Consider the following 15,208-nt stretch of genomic DNA (forward strand, 5'->3'; position numbering starts at 1 on the left):
GTTATGGTAAGGGTTAGATTAAGGGTTAGGCTTAGGGTACGTGTTACGGTACGGATTAGTGTTAGTGTACAGGTTAGGATTAGGGTACGGTTAGGGTAAGGATTAGGGTAAGGGTTATGGTTAGGGCTAGGGAACGGGTACGGCTTAGCGTATAGGTTAGGGTATGACAAAGCATTAGGCTTAGGGAATGGATTAGTGTTAGTGTACTGGTTAGATTAGAGTACAGTTAGGGTAAGAGTTAGGATTAAGGTTAGAATTAGGGAACAGGTATGGTTTAGGGTACAGGTCAGAGTAGGACAATGGGTTAAGTTTAGGGTACGTGTTAGTGTACGGGTTAGGATTAGGGTATGACTTAGGGTAAGGGTTAGGGTATGGGGTTAGCATTAGTGTATGGGTTAGGATTAGGGTACAGGTTAGGGGAAGGGTTAGGGTAAGGGTGAGGGTTAGAGTTAGGGTTATGGAGCGGGTACGGTTTAGGGTACAGGTTAGAGTAGGACAACGGGTTAAGTTTAGGGTATGTGTTAGGGTGCAGGTTAGTGTTGGCGTATGGGTTAAGATTAGGGTACGAGTTAGCGTAAGGGTTAGGATAAGGGTTAGGGATAGAGATAGGGACCGGGTACCATATAAGGTACAGGTTAGGGTACGACAACGGTTTAGGGTACATGTCAGTGTTAGTGTACTGGTTACGATTAGGATATGAGTTAGGGTTAGGGTTAGTGTTAGGGAACGGGTACAGTTTAGGGTACAGGTTAGCATATGATAACTGGTTAGGTTTAGGGTACGTTTTAGGATATGGATTAGTGTTAGTGTACAGGTTATGATTAGGGTACGAGTTAGGGTAAGGGTTATGGTTAGGGAACTGCTATGGTTTAGGGTACAGGTTAGTGTACGTGTTAAGCTACGGGTTAGTGTTGTTTTACGGGCTAGGATTAGGGTACCAGTTAGGGTAAGGGTTAGGATAAGGATTAGATTTAGAGTTAGGATTAGAGAATGGGTATAGTTTAGGGTACAGTTTAGGGTACGTGTTAAGCTACGGGTTAGTGTTGTTTTACGGGCTAGGATTAGGGTACCAGTTAGGGTAAGGGTTAGGATAACGATTAGATTTAGAGTTAGAATTAGAGAATGGGTATAGTTTAGGGTGCAGGTTAGGGTACGAAAACGGGATAGGATTAGGGTACGTGGGTTAGGATTAGGGTACGTTTTAGGATACGGGTTAGTGTTAGGGTTAGGATTAGGTTTAGTGTAGGGAATGGGTACGGTTTAGGGTACGTTAGGGTATGGGTTAGTGTTAGCATACGCGTTAGGATTAGGATACAGGTTAGGGTACGTGTTAGGGTTAGTGTTAGTGTACGGGTTAGGATTAGGGTACAGTTTGGGTAAGGGTTATGGTTAGGATTAGGGAACGGGTAGACTTTAGGGTACAGGTTAGTTTTGGTGTACAGATTAGGATTAGTGCATGGGTTACGGTAAGGGTTAGGGATCGGGTATGGTTTAGGTACAGGTTAGGGTAAGATAACGGGTTAGGCTTAGGGTACTTATTAGGTTACGGATTAGTGTTAGTATACAGGTTAGTATTAGGGTATGGTAAGGGTAAGGGTTGTAGTTAGGGAACGGGTACAGTTTAGGATATGGATTAGTGTTAGTGTACCGGTTAGTATTAGGGTATGGTAAGGGTAAGGGTTATAGTTAGGGAACAGGTACAGTTTAGGGTGCAGGTTAGCGTACGACAACAGGGTAGGGTTAGGGTATGTGTTAGGGTATGGGTTATTATTAGGTTACGGGTTAGAGTAACGGTTAGGGTTAGGGATCGGGCTCAGTTTAGGGTACAGGTTAGGGTACGACAACGGGTTAGGTTTAGGGTACTGTTAGGGTACGTGTTAGTGTATGAATTAGTAATAGGGTATGAGTTGCGGTAAGGATTAGGGTAAGGCTTATGGTTAGGGTTACGGAACAGGTATGGTTTAGGATACAGGTTAGGGTACAACTGTTTAGGGTTAGGGTACGGGTTAGTGTTAGTGTATGGGTTAGGGTAAGGGTTAGAGTTAAGATTAGGCTTAGGGAATGGGCATGGTGTAGGGTACCATTTAGGGTACGACAATGGGTTAGGGTTACAGTACATTTTAGGTTACGGGTTAGTGTTAGGGTATGGGTTAAGGTGAGGGTTAGGGAACGGGTATGGTTTAAGGTACAGGTTACCATACGACAACAGTTTAGGGTTAGGGTACGTGTTACAGTATGGGTTAGTGTTAGTGTACTGGTTACGATTAGGATACAAGTTAGGGTAAGGGTTAGCGTTAGGATTAGTGTTAGAGAACGGGTATGGTTTAGGGTCCAGGTTAGGGTATGACAACGGGTTACACTTAGAGTACGGGTTAGGGAATGGGTACAGTTTAGGGTACTGGTTAGGGTACCACAATGAGTTAGGGCTAGGGTACGTGTTAGAGTACAGGTTAGTGTTAGTGTATGGGTTAGGATTAGGGTATGGGTTAGGGTAAGGGTTAGGGTTAGGATTGGGGATGGGTACGCTTTAGGGCACAGGTTAGGGTACAACGACGGGTTAGGGTACATGTTAGGGTACGGGTTAGTGTTAGTGTACGGGTTAGGTTAAGGTTAGGGTTAGCGTCAGTGTTAGGGAACGGGTATGGCTTTGGTTACAGTTTAGGGTACAACAATGGGTTAGGGTAGGGAACGGGAATGGTTTAGGGTACAGGTTAGAGTACAACAGGTTAGTGTTAGGGTACGTTAGGGTATGGTTTACTGTTAGGGTACTGGTTAGGGTTGGTGAATGGGTACGGTTTAGGTTACAGATTAGGGTATGACAACAGGTTAGGGTATGTGTTAGGGTATGGGTTAGTGTATGGGTTAGGATTAGGTTACGGGTTAGGGTAAGCTTAGGGTGAGGGTTAGGGTTAGGGAACGGGTATGGTTTAGGGTACAGGTTAGGCTAGTGTTAGTGTACAGGTTAGGATTAGGGTATGGATTAGGTTAGGATACAACAGGTTACCGTTAGGGTACAGGTTAGGGAAAGGGTATGGTTTAGGGTACAGCAGGTTAGGATACAACGGTTTAGAGTTAGCATACATGTTAGGGTATGGGATAGTGTTGGTTAGGATTAGGGTAAGGTTAGTGTAAGGGTTAGGGCAAGGATAGGGTTAGGGTTAAGGTTACAAAACAGGTACAGTTTAGGGTACAGGTTAGGGTACCACAATGAGTTAGGCTTAGGGTATGTGTTAGGGTACGGGTTAGGATTAGGGTATGGTTAGGGTAAGGGTTACAGTTAGGGAACGGATATGGTTTAGGGTAAGGGTACGACAATGTTTTAGGGTTAGGGTACGTGTTACGGTATGGGTTAGGATTAGGTTAAGGTTAGGGTAAGGGTGAGGGTTAGGTTTAGGAAATGGGTACGCTTTAGGGTATAGGTTGGGGTATGACAACGGGTTAGGGTACGTGTTAAGTTACGGGTTAGTGTTAGTGTATGGGTTAGGATGAGAGTACGGGTTAGCATAATGTTTGGGGTTTGGGTTAGGGAACGGGTATGGTTTAGGGTACAGTTTAGGGTACAATGGGTTTGGGTTAGGGTATGTGTTAGGGTAAGGGTTAGTATTAGTATATGGGATAGCATTAGGGTACGGGTTAGGGTTTCGGTTAGGGAATGGGTATGGTTTAGGGTGCAGATTAGGGTACAACGTGTTAGTGCTAGGATATGTGTTAGGGTACAGGTTAGTGATAGTGTACTGGTTAGGATTACGGTATGGGTTAGGGTAACCATTAGATTTAGGATTAGGATTAGGTTTAGACGGGTTATTTTTAGTGTACGGGTTCAGATTAGGGTACTGGTTAGGGTTAGGTTTAGTGTTAGGGAACGGGTACAGTTTAGGGTACGAAAACGGGTTAGGGTACGTGTTAAGGTATGGCTTAGCATTAGTGTATGGGTTAGGATTAGGGTTAGGAACATGTACGGTTTAGGGTACAGATTAGGGTATGACAACAGGTTAGGTTTAGGGTGTTAGGATATGGGTTAATGTTAGTGTATGGGTAAGGGTTAGGGAATGGGTACAGTTTAGATTACACATTAGGGTACGACAACAGGTTAGGCTTAGGGTACGTGTTAGGGTACCGACTAGTGTTAGTGTATGGGTTAGGATTATGGTACGGTTCGGGTAAGGGTTAGGGTAAGGGTTTTGGTTAGGGAACGGGTACGGTTTAGGGTACAGGTTATGGCACGACAGCAGGTTAGGGTTAGGGTACATGTTAGAGTATGGGTTAGTTTTAGTGTATAGGTTAGGGTTAGGGTAAGGTTTAGGGTTAGGGTACATGTTAAGGTATGGGTGTTAGTGTACGGGGTAGGATTACGGTACGGGTTAGGGTAAGAATTAGGGTAAGGATTAGTTTTAGGGTTAGGTAATGGGTAGGGTTAAGGTTACAGGTTAGGATATGACAAGAGGTTAGGGTATGTGTTAGGGTATGGGTTAGTTTTAGTGTATGGGTTAGAATTGCAGTACTGGTTAAGGTAAAGGGTTAGGGAACGGGTACGGTTTCGGGTACAGGTTACGGTACGAGAACGGGTTAGGCTTAGGGTATGTGTTAGGGTACGAATTGTTAGTGTACGGGTTAGGATTAGGGTACCGTTAAGGTAAGGGTTAGGGTTAGGGAATGTTTTAGGGTACGGGTTAGTTTTAGTTTACAAGTTAGGATCAGGGTATGGGTTAGGGTAAGGGTTAGGTTAAGGGTTAGGGTTAGGTGCAGGTACGGGTTAGGGTACGACAATGCCTTAGGCTTAGGGTACCCGTTAGGGTATGGACTAGTGTTAGTGTACGGTTTAGGATTAGGGTATGGTTAGGGCTAGGAAACGGGTTAGGGTACGTGTTAGTGTATGGGTTAGGTTTAGGGTATGGGTTAGGTTTAGGTTTAAGGTTAGGGAACCGGTAAGGTTTAGGGTGCAGGTTAGGTTACGACAACAGGTTAGGGTTAGCGTACGTGTTAGGGTATGGGTTAGTGTTAGTGTACAGGTTAGGACAGGGGTTCGGGTTAGGGTACGGTTTAGGGTTCAGTTTGGGGTACAACAATGGGTTTGGGTTAGGGTCCGTGTTAGGGTAAGGGTTAGTATATGGGTTAGAATTAGGGTACGGTTTAGGATACAGGTAAAGGTACTACAATGGGTTAGGTTTAGGGTACTTGTTAAGGTATGGATTAGTGTTTGTATACGGGGTAGGATTAGGGTACTGTTAAGGTTAAGGTTAGGATTATGGTTAGGGAGTGGGAATGGTTTAGGGTATATGTTAGGGTATGACAACGTGTTAGGATTAGGGTACTGGTTAGTGTTCGGGTTAGGGTTAGGTTACGGGTAAGGGTTAGGGCTAGGGTTAGGGAATGATAAGGGGTTAGGTATAGGGTACGTGTTAGGGTATGGGTTAGTTCTAGTTTACGGTTTATTATTAGGGTATGGGTTAGTGTAAGGGTTAGGTTAAGGATTAGGGTTAGTGTTAGGATTAGATATGGTTTAGGGTGTAGGTTAGGGTAGGACAACGGGTTAGGCTTAGGGTACGTGTTAGGGTACGGATTAGTGTACGGATTAGAATTAGGGTAAAGTTAGGGTAAGGGTTAGGTTTAGGAAACGGGTACAGGTAAGTATACGACAATGGGTTAGGGTATGTGTTATGGTATAGGTGAGTGTTTGTTAGTGTATGGGTTAGGATTAGGGTAAGGGTTAGTGTTAGGGTTCGGGAATGGGTACGGTTTACGGTACAGGTTAGGGTACAACAACGGGTTAGGGTACCCGTTAGTTTTAGTGTATGGGTTAGGATTAGGGTAAGGGTTAGGGAACAGGTGCAGTTTAGGGTACGACAACGGGTTAGGCTTAGGGTAAGTGTTAGAGTATGGGTTAGTGTTAGTTTTTGGGTTAGGATTAGGATACGTGTTAGTGTAAGGGTTATGGTGAGGGTTACGGAACAGGTATGGTTTAGGGTACAGGTTAGGGTACGACAGTGTGTTACGACTAGCGTACTGGTTAGTGTTAGTGTTCAGGTTAGGATTAGGTTACGGGTTAGGGTAAGCTTCAGGGTTAGGGAATGACAAGGGGTTAGGGATAGGGTACGTGTTAGGGTATGGGTTAGTGTTAGTGTATGGGTTAGGATATTGGTGCGGGTAATGGTAAGTTTAAGAGTAAGAGTAAGGGTTAGGGTTGGGGAACGGCTACGGTTTAGGGTACAGATTATGGTAGAACAACAGGTTAGGTTTAGGGTATGTGTTAGGGTACGGGTTAGGAATAGGGCACCATTTAGGGTCAGGTTAGGGTGAGGGTGAGGGTTAGGGAACGGGTACACTTTAGGGTACAGGTTAGGGGACGACAGCAGTTTAGGGTTAAGATGCGTGTTAGGGTACATGTTAGTCTTAGTGTTTCGGTTACGATTAGGGTTTGGGTTAGGGTACGTGTTAGGGTACCGGTTAGTGTTACTGTACGGGTTAGGTTTAGGGTACGGTTAAGGTAAGGGTTAGGATTAAGGTTAGGGCTAGGGTACGCGAATGGTTTAGGGTAAAGGGTATGACAACGGGTTTGGGTTAGGGCACGTGTTAGAGTATGGATTAGTGTTAGTGTACGTGTTAAGATAGGAGTAAGTTTAGGGTAAGGGTTATTGTTAGAGTTATGGTTAGGGAACAGGTACGGTTTAGGGTACAGGTAAGGTTCTGACAACGGTTATGGTACGTATTAGTGTTACTGTATGGTTTAGGGTACGGGTTGGGGTAAGGGTTAGATTTATGGGTAGGCAACAGTACGGTTTCGGGTACAGGTTAGGGTACGAAAACGGTTTAGGGTTAGGGTACATGCTAAGGTAAGGCTTAGGGTTAGTGTACGGGTTAAGATTAGGGTACGGGTTAGGGTAAGGATTAGGGTTAGTGTTCGGGTTAGGGAACGGGTACGCTTTAGGGTACAGGTTAGGGTATGACAACGGATTAGGGTTAGGGTATGTGTTAGGGTAAGAGTTAGTTTTAGCGTACAGGTTAGGATTAGGGTACAGGTTAGGGTAAGGGTCAGGGATAGGAAATGGGTATGGTTTAAAATACAGGTTAGGGTACGACAATGGTTTAGGGTTAGGGTACATGTTAGGTAATGTGTTAGTGTTAAGGTACAGGTTAGGATTAGGGTACGGGTTAGGGAACGGGTATGGTTCAGGGTACAGGTTAGGGTATGACAACGTGTTAGGGTTAGGGTACGGGTTAGTGTTAGTGTACGATTCAGGATTAGGTTATGGGATAGAGTAAGGGTTAGGGTTATGGATAGGGAACGGGTACGGTTTAGTGTACAGGTTAGGGTATGAAAACGGGTTTGAGTTAGGGTACGTGTTAAGGTATGGGTTAATGTACAGTTTAGGTTAGAGTACCAGTTAGGGTAAGTGTTAGAGTAAGGATTAGTTTTAGGATTAAGGTTCAGGTTAGGGAGCAGATACGGTTTAGAGTGCAGTTTACGGTATAACAAGGGAGTAGGGTTAGGGTACGTGTTAGGGAAAGGGTTAGTGTACGGCTAGGATTAGAATACTGGTTAGGGTAAGGGTTAGGGTTAGGGAATGGGTATGGTTTAGGGTACGGGTTAGGGTATGACAAAGGGTTAGGCTTAGGGTACATGTTAGGGTACGGATTAGTGTTAGTGCACAGTTTAGGTTAGGGTACAGTTAGGGCAAGGGATAGGGTAATGGTTAAGTTTAGGGAATGGGTATGGTTTAGGGTAAAGGTTAGGTTATGACAATGGGTTAGGATATGGGTTCTAGTTTATGAACTAGGATTAGAGTATGGGTTAGGGTAAGGTTTAGGTTAAGGATTAGTGTTAGGGTTAGGGTATGGTTAGGGTACGACAATGGGTTAGGCTTAGGGTACGTGTTAAGGTACAGATTAGTGTTAGTGTACGGGTTAGTATTACGGTACGGTTTGGGTAAGGGTTAGGGAACGGGTACGGTTTAGGGTACGGGTTAGGGTTAGGGCTAGGGAATGGGTATGGTTTGGATACACGTAAGGGTATGACAACGTGTTAGGGTTAGGGTACGTGTTAGGGTACAGATTAGTCTTAGTGTACAGTTTAGTATTAGGGAAATGGTTAGTGTAAGGATTAGGGCTAGGGAACAGGTACAGTTTGGGTACAGGTAAGGGTACAACAATGTGTTAGAGTTAGGGTACGTCTTAAGATTAGGGTAAAGTTAGGGTAAGGTTTAGGGTAAGGGTTACAGTTAGGGTTAGTTTTAGGGAACGGGTACGGTTTAGGGTACAGGTTAGGGTACAATGGATTAGGCTTAGGGTATGTGTTAGGGTACGGGTTAGTGTTAGTGTATGGAGTAGGATTAGGGTACTGATTAGGTTAAGGATTAACTTTAGGATTAGGGAATGGTACAGTTTAGGGTGCAGGTTAGGGTACGACAACGGGTTAGTGTACATGTTAGGGTATGGGTTAGTGTTAGTGTACAGTTTGGGATACAACAATGGGTTATGGTACATGTTAGGGTAAGAGGGAACAGGCACGGTTTAAGGTACAGATTAGGATATGAAAACGGGTTAGGCTTACGGTACGTGTTAGGGTAAGGGAAAGGGTTAGGGAACAGGTACAGTTTAGGGTACAGGTTAGTGTACTGACAGCGGGTTAGGCTTAGGGTGTGTGTTATGGTACAGGGTAGTGTTAGTGCATGGTTTAGGATTAGGGCACGGGTTAGGGTCAGGGTTAGGTTAAGGGTGAGGGTTAGGGTTTGGGTTACGGAATGGGTACGGTTTAGGGTACAGGATAGGGTATGACAGCAGGTTAGGGTTAGCGAACAGGTATGCTTTAGGGTACAGGTTAGGGCACGACAACAGGTTAAGGTTAGGTTACGTGTTAGTGTATGGTTTAGAATTAGTGTACGGTTAGGGTAAGGGTTAGGGTGAGGAATCGGGTGCTGTTTAGGTTACAGTTTAGGGTACGACAACGGGTTAGGGTACATTTTAGGGTATCGGTTAGTGTTAGCGTATGGGTTAGGATTAGGGTACGAGTTAGGGTAATGGTTAGGGATAGGGAACGGGTACGGTTTAAGGTACAGGTTAGGGTATGACAACAGGTTAGGGTTATGGCACGTGTTAGGGTATGGGTGTTTAGTTTATGGATTAGGATAGGGGTTAGGGTAAGGGTTATGTTTAGATTAAGGGTTAGGATTAGGGTTAGAAAACGAGTATGGCTTAGGGTACAGATTAGGGTATGACAAAGGATTAGGTTTTGGGTACATGTTAGGGTATGTGGTAGTGTATGGGTTAGGATTAGCGTACAAGTTAGGGTAAGGGTACGGTTTAGGGTACAGGTTAGGGTACGATAATGGGTTAGGGTACGGGTTAGTTTTGGTGTACAGGTTAGGGTAAGACTTAGGGTAAGGATTAGGGTTAGGGTTAGGGATTGGGTACGGATTCGCGTTAGTGTACAGCTTCGGATTAGGGTACGGTTCGGGTAAGGGTTATTGTTAGGATTAGGGAACTGATACTGTTTAGGGTACAGGTTAGTGTATGACAACAGGTTAGGGTTAGGGTACATGTTGTGGTACGGGTTAGTGTTAGTGTACGGCTTAGGGTACAGGTTATTGTTAGTGTATGGGTTAGGATTAGGGTACGGGTTAGGGTGATGGTTGGGGTAAGGGTGAGTGTTAGGGTTAGGGTTACAGAACAGGTACAGTTTAGGGTACAGGTTAGGGTATGACAACATGTTAGGGTACAGTTATGGTATGGGTTAGGATATTGGTACGGGTAATGGTAAGGGTTAGGGTTGGGGAACAGGTGTGTTTTAGGGTACAGGATAGGGATGATGACAGGTTAGGGTTAGGGTACGTGTTAGGGTATGGGTTCGTATTAGTGTATGGGTTAGAATTGGGGTATACATTAGGGAAAGGGTTAGAGTAAGGTTTAGGGTTTGGGTCCGGGTTAGTGTTAGGGAACGGGTATGGATTAGGGTACAGGTTAGGGTACCACAATGGGTTAGGATTAGGGCACGTGTTAGGGTATGGATTAGTGTTAGTGTATAGCTTAGGATTACGGTACAGATTAGGGTAAGAGTAAGGGTTCGGGTTAGGGAACAGGTACAGTTTACGGTACGACAATGGGTTAGGTTTAGGGTATGTGTTAGGGTACAGATCAGTGTTAGTGTACGGGTTAGGATTAGGCTTAGGGTTAGGGTTAGGGAACAGGTAAGGTTTCCGTTACCGGTTAGGGTATGAAAACGGGTTAGAGTTAGGGTACGTGTTAAGTTACAGGTTAGTGTTAGTGTACGGGTTAGGGTAAGGGTTAGGGTATTAGGGTTAGGGAATGTATACGTTTTAGGGTACAGGATAGGATATGACAATGGGTTATAGTTATGGTACATGTTAGGGTACACGTTAGGGTAAGGGTTAGGGCACAGGTACAGTTCAGTGTATGACAGTGGGTTAGTGTTAGGGTACGTGTTAGGGTATGGGTGTTAGTGTACGGGTTAGGGAATGGGCACGGTAGGGTACTACAACGAGCTAGGTTTACGGTATGTGTTAGGGTACGTGTTAGTGTACGGATTAGTATTAAGGTACGGTTTGGGGTAAGGTTTAGCATAAGGCTAGAGTTAGGGTTAGCGTTAGGGAACAGGTACTGTTTAGGGTACAGGTTAGGGTACGACAATGGGTTTGGATTACGGTACGTGTTAGGGAATGGGTTAGTGTTAGCGTATGGGTTAGGATTAGGGTACGGCTTAGGGAACGAGTACAGTTTAGAGAAAAGATTAGGGAACGACAACATGTTATAGTTAGGGTACGAGTTAGTGTTAAGGTATGGGTTAGGGTTAGGGTACGGGTTAGGGTAAGGCTTCTGGTAAGGGTTAGGTTAAGGGTTAGGGTTAGGATTAGGGAAAGGATAGGGTTTAGGGTACAAGTTAGGATACGACAACAGGTTAGGCTTAGGGTATGTTATGGGTACCAATTAGTATAGTGTACAGGTTAGGATTAGGGTATGGATCAGGTAAGGGTTAGGGTAAGGGTTTTGGTTAGGTTTAGGGTTAGAGAACTGGTATGGTTTACAGTATAGGTTAGGGTACAACAACGGGTTAGGGTACATGTTAGTGTAAGGGTTAGTGTTAGTGTACGGGTTAGGATTAAGATAAGCGTTAGGGTAAGGGTTAGGGTTAAGGTTAGGGAACCAAAAGGTTTAGGGTACTGATTAGGCTACGAAAACGGGTTAGAGTTAGGGTATGTGTTAAGTTACGGGTTAGTGTTAGTGTACAGATTAGGATTAGGGTGTGGATTAGAGTAAGGGTTGGAGTAAGGATTAGGAATAGGGTTAGTGTTAGGGAACGAGAACGGTTTAAGGTACATGTTAGGCTACGACAACGGATTAGGGTTAGGGTACTTGTTAGGGTACAGGTTAGTGTTAGCGTATGGGTTATGATTAGGATACGGGTTAGGGAACGGGTGTGGTTTAGAGTACAGGTTAGTGTATGAGAACGGGTTAGGGTTATGATATGTTTTAGGGTATGGGTTAGGTTAGGGTAAGGTTTAGGGTTAGGGTTAGCATACATGTTAGGGTGTTTGTTAGTATTAGTGTACAGGTTAGGATGAGGATACGGGTTAGTGTAAGGTTTAGGGTTCAGTTTAGGGTTAGGAAACGGTTTAGGGTACAGTTTGGGGTACAATGGGTTTTGGTTAGGGTACGTGTTAGGGTAAGGGTTTGTATTAGCATATGTGTTAGGATCAGGGTACTGGTTAGGGTAAGGGTTAGCGTTAGGGTTAGGGAACGGGTATGGTTTAGGCTACAGGTTATGTACAACAACGGGTTAGGCTTAGGGTATGGATTAGTGTTATCGTATGGGTTAGGATTAGGATACAGATAAGGTAAGGGTACAGGTTAGGGTACAACAACGGTTTAGGGTTAGGGTATGTTAGGGTATGGGTTAGTTTTAGTTTACGGTTTAGGATTATGGTGTGGGTTACGGTAAGGGTTAGATTAAGGGTTAGGGTTAGCATTGGGTACGGTTACGGCTTAGGGTACTGCAGCAGGTTAGGCTTAGGGTACATGTTACGGTACAGATTAGTGTCAGTGTATGGGTTAGGATTAGGGTACGGTTAGGGTAAAGATTAGGGTTAGGGCTAGGGAATGGGTATGGCTTAGCGTATAGGTTAGGGTATGACAAAAGGTTAGGCTTAGAGTGCGTCTTAGGGTACGGATTAGTGTTAGTGTACTGGTTAGGTTAGGGTACGGTTAGGGTAAGAGTTAGGGTTAAGGTTAGGGCTAGGAAATGGGTATGGTTTAGGGTACAGGTCAGAGTAGGACAACAGGTTAAGTTTAGGGTACGTGTTAGGGTGCGGGTTAGTGTACGGGTTAGGATTAGGGTATGGATTAGCGTAAGGGTTAGTGTTAGGGTTAGGGAACAGGTACGGTTTAGGGTACAGGTTAGGGTATGACAACAGGACAGGCTTACGGTATGGGTTAGGATAAGGGTTAGTGTAAGGGTGAGGATTAGTGTTAGTGTACGGGTTAGGATTAGGGTACGGTAGGTTAAGAGTTATGGTTAGGGAATGGATGTGGTTTAGGGTACAGGTAAGGGTACGACAATGGGTTAAGGTTAGGGTACATGTTAGGGTATGGGTTAGTGTTAGTGTACAGGTTAGGATTAGTTTATGGATCAGGGCAAGGGTTAGGTTTAGGGTTACAGTTAGGGAACAGATATGGGTTACAGTTAGGGTATGTGTTAGGGTATGGGTTAGTGTACAGATTAGGATTAGGGTATGGTTTGGGTAAGAGTTAGGGTAAGGGTTTTTGGTTAGGTTTAGGGTACAGGTTAGGGTACGACAAAGAGTTAGGCTTAGAGTACTTGTTAGGGTATGGGTTAGTGTTAAGGATTAGGATTAGGGTACCAGTTAGGGTAAGGGTTAGAATTAGGGTATGGGTAAGCTTTAGGGTACAGTTTAGGGTACAACAGGTCAGGCTTAGGGTACGTGTTAGGGTACAGATTAGTGTTAGTGTATGGGTTAGCGTAAGGTTTAGGGTTATGGTTAGGATTAGGGAACAGGTATGGTTTAGTGTACAGTTTAGGGTACAACAAGGGATTTGAGCTAGGGTACGTGTTAGGGTATGGGGTAGTATTAGTATATTGGTTAGGATTAGGATACAGGTTAGGGTATGGGTTAGGGTTTGGGTTAGTCTACGGGTTAGAATTACGGTACGGGTTAGTGAATGTGTTACGCTAAAGGTTAGGATTAGGGTAGGGAACGGATACGGTTTAGGGTACGACAAGGGGTTAGATTAGGGTACATGTTAGGGTATGGGTTAGTGTACAGGTTACGATTAGGGTACGGATTAGGGCAAGGGTTAGGGTAAGGGTTAGGGAACGGGTACGGTTTACGGTACAGTTTAGGGTACGACAACGGGTTAGTGTTGGGGTATGTGTTAGGTACAGGTTAGTGTTAGTGTATGGGTTAGTTTTAGGGCACGAGTAAGGGTTAGGATAACGTTTAGGGTTAGGGAATGGGTACGGTTTAGGGTACGGGTTAGGGTTAAGGTTAGGGTTAGGGAACTTGTCAGGTTTATTTAGAGTACCGGTTAGGGTACAAAAACGGGTTAGAGTTAGGGTACATGTTAACTTACGTGTTAGTGTACGGATTAGGGTAAAGGTTAGAGTTAGGATTAGGTATAAGATTAGGGAACGAGTACAGTTTAGGGTATGAAAATGGATTAGGGTAGGAGTTAGGGTACGGGTAAGTGTTAGTGTATGGCTTAGGATTAGGATACGGGTTAGGATGAGGATTAGGGTTAGGGTACTGTTAGACTACGGGTTACTGTTAGTGTATGAATTAGTATTAGGGTACGGGTTGGGGTAAGGGTTAGGGGTACGAGAACGGGTTAGGGTACGTGTTAGTATATGGGTTAGATTATGTTACATGTTAGGGTAAGGGTTAGAATTAGGGTTAGGGAACAGGTAATGGTGTAGGGTACAGTTTAGGGTACGACAATGGGTTAGGATTAGGGTACGTTTTAGGGTATGGGTTAGGGTTAAGGTAAGGGTTAGAGTTAGGGTTACAGTTAAGGAATGGGTATGGCTTAAGGTACAGATTAGGGTACAACTGTTTAGGGTATGGGTTAGTGTTAGTGTACTGGTTACGACTAGGATACAAGTTAGGGTAAGGGTTAGGGTTAGTGTTAGGGAATGGGTATCGTTTAGGGTACAGGTTAGGGTATGACAACAGGTTAGGGTTAGGATAGGGTTAGGGTATGGGTATGGTTTAGGGTACAGGTTAGGGTACGAAAATGGGTTAGGTTTAGGGTACGTATTAGAGTATGAGTTAGTGTTAGTGTACGGGTTAGGATTAGGGTACAGTTTGGATAAGGGTAAGGGTTATGGTTAGGATTAGGAAATGGGTAGAGTTTAGGATACAGGTTAGTGTAGGACATGGGTTAGGGTTAGGGTATGTGTTAGGGGTATGGGTTAGTTTTGGTGTACAGATTAGGATTAGTGCATGGGTAAGGGTTAGGGATCGGGTACGGGTTAGGGTAAGAGAACGGGTTAGGCTTAGGGTACTTATTAGGGTACAGATTAGTGTTTGTGTATGGGTTAGGATTAGGGTATGGTTCGGGTAAGGGTACGGGTTAGTGTTAGGGTACGTATTAGGGTACGGGTTAGTGTTAGTGCACAGGTTAGTATTAGGTTACGGGTTAGAGTAAGGGTTAGGGAACTGGTGAGGTTTTGGGTACAGGTTAGTGTACGACATCAGGTTGGGGTTAGTGTACATGTTATGGCATGGGGTTCGGGTTAGGGTAAGGGTTAGTGTTAGGGTTAGGGAACAGGTATGGTTTAGGGTACAGGTAAGGGTACGACAATGGGTTAGGGTACGTGTTAGTTTTAGTGTAGGGTTTAGGATTAGGTTACAGCTTAGAGTAAGGGTTAGGGTATGGGTATGGTTTAGGGTACAGGTTAGGTTATGACAACGGGTTAGACTTAGGATATGTGTTAGGGTACAGGTTTGTGTTAGTGTAAGGGTTAGGATTCGGGTACGAGTTAGGGTTGGGTTAGGGAACGGGTACAGGTTAGGGTTCAACAACAGGTTAAGCTTAGGGTACGTGTTAGGGTATGGATTAGTGTTAGTGTACGGGTTAGGATGAGGGTACGGTTTGGCGTAAGGTTTAGGGTTATAGTTAGGATTAGGGAAGAGGTGCGGTTTAGTGTACAGTTTAGAGTACAACAAGGGATTTGGTTTAC

At 44.5% G+C, this 15,208-nt stretch overlaps 1 protein-coding gene and 1 long non-coding RNA gene across 2 annotated transcripts in view; both read left to right on the forward strand.

Annotated features, from left to right (window-relative positions):
- SPG21 (SPG21 abhydrolase domain containing, maspardin) overlaps positions 1-15,208 on the forward strand; it is an 82,258-nt gene that overhangs the window by 44,173 nt on the left and 22,877 nt on the right. The window lies entirely within an intron of this gene.
- The window catches only part of LOC117203168 (uncharacterized), a 44,282-nt gene that overhangs the window by 12,118 nt on the left and 16,956 nt on the right, over positions 1-15,208 (forward strand). Inside the window, exons 6-10 of the long non-coding RNA XR_007475508.1 lie at positions 1,145-1,542; positions 2,574-2,800; positions 4,065-4,310; positions 4,396-4,444; positions 6,229-7,160. This is a non-coding gene — a long non-coding RNA (uncharacterized LOC117203168). The remainder of the gene's footprint in view (positions 1-1,144; positions 1,543-2,573; positions 2,801-4,064; positions 4,311-4,395; positions 4,445-6,228; positions 7,161-15,208) is intronic.

The sequence above is a fragment of the Orcinus orca genome, chromosome 2 (assembly GCF_937001465.1).
Source record: "Orcinus orca chromosome 2, mOrcOrc1.1, whole genome shotgun sequence".
Lineage (NCBI taxonomy): Eukaryota > Metazoa > Chordata > Mammalia > Artiodactyla > Delphinidae > Orcinus > Orcinus orca.